The 6,456-nt window shown below is 37.9% G+C and overlaps 1 long non-coding RNA gene across 1 annotated transcript; it reads left to right on the top strand.

Annotated features, from left to right (window-relative positions):
* The first annotated feature begins 424 nt into the window (after positions 1-424).
* On the top strand, positions 425-3,542 carry LOC104411967. The gene is made up of 2 exons (XR_719953.1): positions 425-521; positions 1,622-3,542. It is a non-coding gene; the product is annotated as an uncharacterized LOC104411967 (long non-coding RNA).
* Positions 3,543-6,456: the final 2,914 nt, after the last annotated feature.

The raw sequence follows: 6,456 nt of genomic DNA, 5'->3' as shown, positions 1-6,456 counted from the left end.
GTGGCAGAGCACTGGAACAGGTTGCCCAGGATGGATTGTGGAGTCTCCCTCTCTGGGGACATTCAGAACCCACCTGGACATGTTCCTGTGTAACCTGCTCTAGGTGGCCCTGCCTTGGCAGGGGGTTGGACTAGATTGTTTCCAGAGGTCCCTTCCAACCCTAATGATTATGATTCTGTGATCTTTCATGATTTTTTTTTTTTTTTTGTCATGGTATGTATTCTTCAGTTTATATTTCCTGGAATCCCTAAGAAGCTTTTTTGATTTAAGTATGTCATATGACTTTAACAGCATCTTACTCATAGTCACTCTATGCCTAGATTTGTTTTTAGTTACTCTGTATAATGAAGCCTTAAGGGGGGAGAAGTTATCTTGACTGAACTTAGTATTTTAAGTCAGTTACATTTCTTGTGTATTTATTTGTAGGCCTGGAGAAAATTGAACAGCTACAAAATCATGAAAATGAAGACATCTACAAACTGGCTTATGAGATCATTGATCAGTTCTTCTCTTCAGATGATGTAAGTGTGTAATAGCTCTGCAGTCTGCTTTTGTAGTTGCTTATATTTATAAAGATGGTTCAAGATCAAGGCAGCACCTCTGAAGCCTGCTTTGGGACATTTGTTTGTTTTTTCAGTGAAAAATGACCCTTATTTGAAGCTATTGCATATGTTGCCATTCTTCATAATGAAGCATCTGAAGATTTGCCTAATTTAAATCCTGTCTCTAGGGTTTACAATACTAGGCTTTGAATAACACTCTTGACTGTCAACTTCTAAGCTTGGTACTTCACATCTGATAACCTCCCTGCTGACTTGAGTACTGAATCTGAGTTCCTGCTTCTTAAGAAACAAACTATTTTAAATATTTCAGTAATTTCAGAGGTAGGATGTGCTCATCAAGAATGCTTTCATTTTGAACATGTAACATAAAAGAAGGTTTTAGATTTGTATGCACTTTTAAATCAAAAAGCTTAATTGCATACGAAGTAAGTGAGTTATGTCTGTGTCATGAAGTGAGGGTTTTCTACCTGAAGAACTTTGGAAAGCAAAAATAACTGCAGAAACAAAAATTACTCCAGAAACAGTAGAGCTCAGTTGCATTCATGCCCTGCTCTCCACATTGAAGTTTTTGTGCTGGAGTTTGACTTTTACATGAACAGTAAGATGCAAATCTTTTTTAGCAACTCAAACTTCACATGTAGAGGAAGACTTGGAATTTAATCTAGTGTCAGTTTTGTAACTTGTATACTACCTATTTAACCGAAAATGAGTTTCATCTTAATCCTTGCTTGATTTAATGGTATTGGTGTTCTCTTAGGAACTGTGATGGTTTGTAAGCTGGCAATAAGGACAATACGTGACTGACAATGCTTCCAGGAGTGAAAACTACATAAACGAGAGACTATTGGGTGCCATATACCTACCAAATATGAGCTAAAGCATTTCAGCCTAAAGCACTTTGTCATTATAGTGCAGTTACTAAACTGGTGAAGAAGAATGGCAAGACTCGATGCTAGGAATTATATTAGGAGAAGAGAGAGATGCTTTTTAGGATTGTGCAGCTCCTTTTTGGTGAGGCTTTGTTTTTTCCTACTCATGATATCCTCGTTCTGTTACAGATTGACGAAGATCCTAGCCTTGTTCCAGAAGCAATACAAGGCGGAACATTTGGTTTCAATTCATCTGCCAATGTACCAGCAGAAGGGTTCCAGTTTTAGAGTGGTATTTCGGAAGTTAGGTACAATGCAGCTCTGAATAAAAAAAGGTTTGATCCATCAATCTTGGCTCATGGGATCCGCTGCTGCATTAAATCGGGAAAGAAAATGTGAAGATTTCATTTGGAATCACAGAAAAGCCCAAATGAAGTCAAGATGGCGAGTGGGTGCGAGTGAGAATGAGTGGCAAAATGTAATGAAAAACTTCACACTGAATGCTTATTTAGATTGTTCAAAGAAAAAAGGGCTACAGGTCAAAGATCTTCAGTGCCTGAGAAGGAACAATGACTTACTAGAGCAATTGGGGGGAAATGCAGTACTATCATCATCAAGCCTTGTAAAGCATAAGAGAATAGGATGCCCACATAAGTCCAAGGAGAATGAGCCCAGGCCTTGCTATGAAGCACCGTGTGAATGGACAACGTTGAATGAATGTCTGGACTCAATGCTGTGGAGCCAGGCTCACGTTTCAAACACGGGGCTCTTCGGTCCTGAAGCAGGCTCCTAGTCCGGAGTGGCGTGTGTACGAGAGTATGGTTGTGATGCTGTATGTGAACGCATGCAAGCTTGATTCGCCTTCAGGGGGCTGATAATAAACCTAGTAAATCATCAAAATGAGTTCATAAGTGTTAACTTACACTGGACACACAAATGAAGACCGGTTTAGCAGCAGACTCTGGTTTACTCCTCCAGCCTGTGTTTCTTTTTTTGTTTTGTTTTGGTTTTTTTTCCCTCTTATTTTTCTTTCAGTTACTTTTCTTTCCTGTATGGCTTATTAGTTGTTTGTAAAGTCAGAATTTCAGGAAGGCTTCCCTGTGCATTTGCACCAGATGAATGTTTGATGTTATGAAAAGCTTTCCATATCATCAAAACTAATTTGTAGATTTTTGCATGAAAAAAATCATACATTTCCCTTCAAATAGACTGTGTTGCAGTACACAAGTTGCCATAATAGTAGGAAGCAGTAAAATGTGGTAATAAAATATCATCCTTTTCATTTTCAAAGATAACATGAAGACCTTTGCATGTGGTAATCTACAGCATAGTTCATTTTTAGATTTTGTTGAGTCCTGTAACCAAATGTTTCCGTTGTGGTAGAATAATACTGTGCTGTGTTTTCAATGTTACTTGTTTTCAAACTTTGTTTTCTATGAAAATGATATGGAAACTTCTAAAAATGAAATTTGGTGCATATGTACTGCCGAATAAAGACCGAAAAAGAGGTGTGAATAGATGTACAAATCAAGTCATGGTTTGAACACCTTTACTATGCCTAATCCAATTGTTTTAGACTCTTTTTATCTTAGATGTAGGCAGCCATGAACAATCTATTTTGAGCCACTTTAGAGAGAAAACTTTGTATTTTTAAAACTTGCACAAAAAGAATGCAAGTGTTTTTATAATTGGAGTACTGCCTCAGTTTTGAGGTTCTGCACACTAAATTAAAGGTGATGTTACAAATTTGTACAAAATGAACTCTTTATAAGGTGGCTCATTGTAGGAAATGCTGTGCCTTCCCCTTTGAGCACAAGTGTTGCATGAACAACAGTTTGCTATAATAAAATGTACCAGATTAGCCACCATTAGCATCTATATCTACCTTGTGTTTTAAAATCAACTGGTAATTCTGAAACACTGTAGAATGGATAAAGATTATTTTGTGATCATAACTCTTTGTTGGACTAGAGTATTTTTGCAGCATTCCTTGTCATCAGAAACATGGTTAAAGTTTAAAACTAGAAGCAGCGGAAACTAGCTTGTGAAATTTATCCAAGTAGAGTGCAGGCTAGGCTGTCTTGGGGAAATAAACGTTAAAACTTGCAACCCAGTTGTATTTGGTGTGTCTTTCTTTGTTCACTCTGGTTCTTACCAAAAGGCGTGAAAGATCATTCAAAGACAGACACACTTCTGAATCTCTTGCCTTGTTTTTGTGAGTTTTTTTACCTGCTAAATGTGTGTTTTGCAGTATGTTACGTAGGCTTGAGGTAAGTAACTGGTATAAATATTTAGAAATAACTAATTGACCTAATTATGTGCTATGTGTTCACTACATAAGGGCTGCTTTCATGTGGAATGTAGGAACCCTTAGACGATGTGGAAATGCTTAAACTGGTATTTTTAAGGAAGTTGCAACGCTGTAAGTAAACTTATGACTAACATCACACTAAAGTATCTTTGTGAAAGATGTACTGTGGAAAACAGCTTCACTGTTAAAATCCTTTCTTGTTAGTGGTAAGAGGAAAGCAGATGTTTGTAGCAAGTGCTATATTTCAAAAACAAAAAAAACCCCAAAACACTATGTCAAGGTGTTTTGGCACTTCCCCTGATATAATTACAGAGAATTACCTTAAGCCAGCGCTGTTATAGTTGCAGCCTATACTTTCTTACATGGTCGGTGGTGGTTTTGTTGGCCTGGGGTTTTTTGGTGTGGAAAATTCTCTTCACCTGCTCTGCAGCAGATCCTGTTGTATTGTTAGTTTGGAAAGCTTAAACATTTTGGCATCCACAGGGTGGCGGTATTTTTCAGTTCTTCAGGAGCAAAACTGAAGTTCGTTTGTCCAATGGCTTTTTCCTCCGCAGTTGCATTTTGAGGTAATGTACAGTGTTGGGGAAAGGGGGGTTGAGTTGCTTTGGATGCCAACAATTAACTTAAAAGACTTACTTTAGAAATACTGATCAGATTATTAACTTTAAGAAAGCAGAGTTACTTTATAGGTACAACCTTGCGCTGCTGCAGTGGAAGTCACAGACCAGTATTTCTGCCTACACGTGAAGATGAGTAAATTTTAGCCTCTAACTTTATTGAGCAGTGGAACTAGGTCATCATCAGAAGCAACTCAGATGTTTCCCTTTTAACATGACAGCTGTGACATAAAGTGTATTCATGCAGTTTGGTAGCAGAATACTGCTCTGATAGATTGTCAAATCTACTCTTTCAGTATGTTGAAGTAGAAAATAAGCTTTTCAGTTGAACTTAGGGTAGTGGATACCTAGAAAAGGATCTTTAAAATGTAAAGGGACAAAAATTAATCCATAATACAAGGTATTCCAGGTGGATTTTTATTCCAAAAAGCAGCATTGTTGGACTAAGTAGCTGCCCTGGAACTTTGGGATCTTAAGAGCTGGACTAGCTGACTTAGCTTGGAGGAGTACATTGTGGAGGAAAGAATAGTGAGCAGAATTGAATGGCTTGAGAGAAGCTGACACTGTCTCTTTCTCTCCCACTACTGGCAGTGGAATAGCCCCTGATTATGTGAGGCCTTTCAGCACAGGAAAGCCATTTGCTGGATGTGCAGAGCCTTGAACAGAGACGTACCTTTCATCTTTCTTCACAGAACAGTATCTTCTGCTGGATCACACGCATTCTCTGTAAGTTGTCTACTTCTACTGGTTTTGCAGTGGAACAGGCAATAATTACTTCTAGGTAGGGTGTTGAGATACCAAGCAACTTTAAAGGGTTCAAAGTAAAATGAAATGCTGGCGAAGGCAACTTACCCAGCCCTGAACGTGAGAAATTGATGACTTCTGTGTAACCAGGGCTCTGCTCTTACACAATTTCAAAAGCCGAAGGAAAACAGTGGGTGTGCAGGTAAGGAAGGAGGGGTGACTGACTTTCTGCTTTGAAGTGAAGAAATACATGTATTTCTTAAAAACAACTATCATACATGGATGCATAAATTACCAAATTGCTGCTTTCTAAGTAAGAATGTCTTTGTATTAATACTTGTAGACTCTTTGCCACTTTTAACTATAAATGTTTCCTCAACTCTGCATGTCACAAAATTACTGACAGAAATGCTGGTCACAAGGCTGGAAACAATTACAGAAGTCCTGCATCTGGATCAAATAGACTTTATGAAAGGAAACTTAGTAGCAGAAAATGTGTAAAGTTTACAAACTCTAATAGTAAGTTTTAGCTACTGCCAGAGTGAAACTCAGAAGGCACACAAAATTAATTGAAAAAGTTAATACTACTTCAATACCTACATAAAAATGTCTGGAAACCTAATTTCTATAAATGAATACCTGTTCTTGGAAATACCTTGAAATGAAGGTCCTGTGTTTACTCTGCTGCTTTGGTGTGCTCCAGGGCTGAAGAAAAGTTTTCTGCAAGCTGCCATTAAAACTGTCTTCTGTAAATACCTTTGGTATACTTTTAAATCTCTATAAAACAACACTGAAAGCTATTTTTACTATAAAACAACAAACGTGGGAAACTTCAAATGTCAGCTATTGGTAAAAGCATTACAGAAGCTTTGTAATTTGATGGAAGGGCAGTTTGGCAGTGGTCAGACATCATATTTGCAACAGCAGGTTACAGTGTGAAGCAAGTATGTCCTTCCTAGAATGGCAGTTTTTCAGATTAAATGTTGCTGCTTAATTCTTTTAAGTACATAAAAATAAACTGGGTATAAACCAACATAGGTTCTTGCTCTGAACATCAGTTATCTATTTGTCAAAAGCTCCCTTGTTCTGTTTCTGTAGCTTTTTCCTTACCACTTTTCCTGGTGCGTTGAGGGGGTTAGTAGAGGGGAAAGGATTATAACTATTTTTTTTCATTCTGTCATACATACTGCATGTAGCCCAGAAACAAAACTACTCCCAGATTGAGTGCCTGTGGCATCTGGACGCTTTCAGGCACTGTGGTTTACTAGGTGGTCTCCTCTGTTGTAGCATTGTACTTAGTATATTTCCTGGAGTAAAATTATCAATACGTTCTTATCCACCACCACAAAAAT

Source organism: Nestor notabilis, unplaced genomic scaffold, assembly GCF_000696875.1.
Source record: "Nestor notabilis isolate BGI_N333 unplaced genomic scaffold, ASM69687v1 Scaffold36089, whole genome shotgun sequence".
NCBI lineage: Eukaryota > Metazoa > Chordata > Aves > Psittaciformes > Psittacidae > Nestor > Nestor notabilis.
The sequence above is the reverse complement of the archived record's forward strand: the minus strand, read 5'-3'. Positions and strand labels throughout refer to the sequence as shown.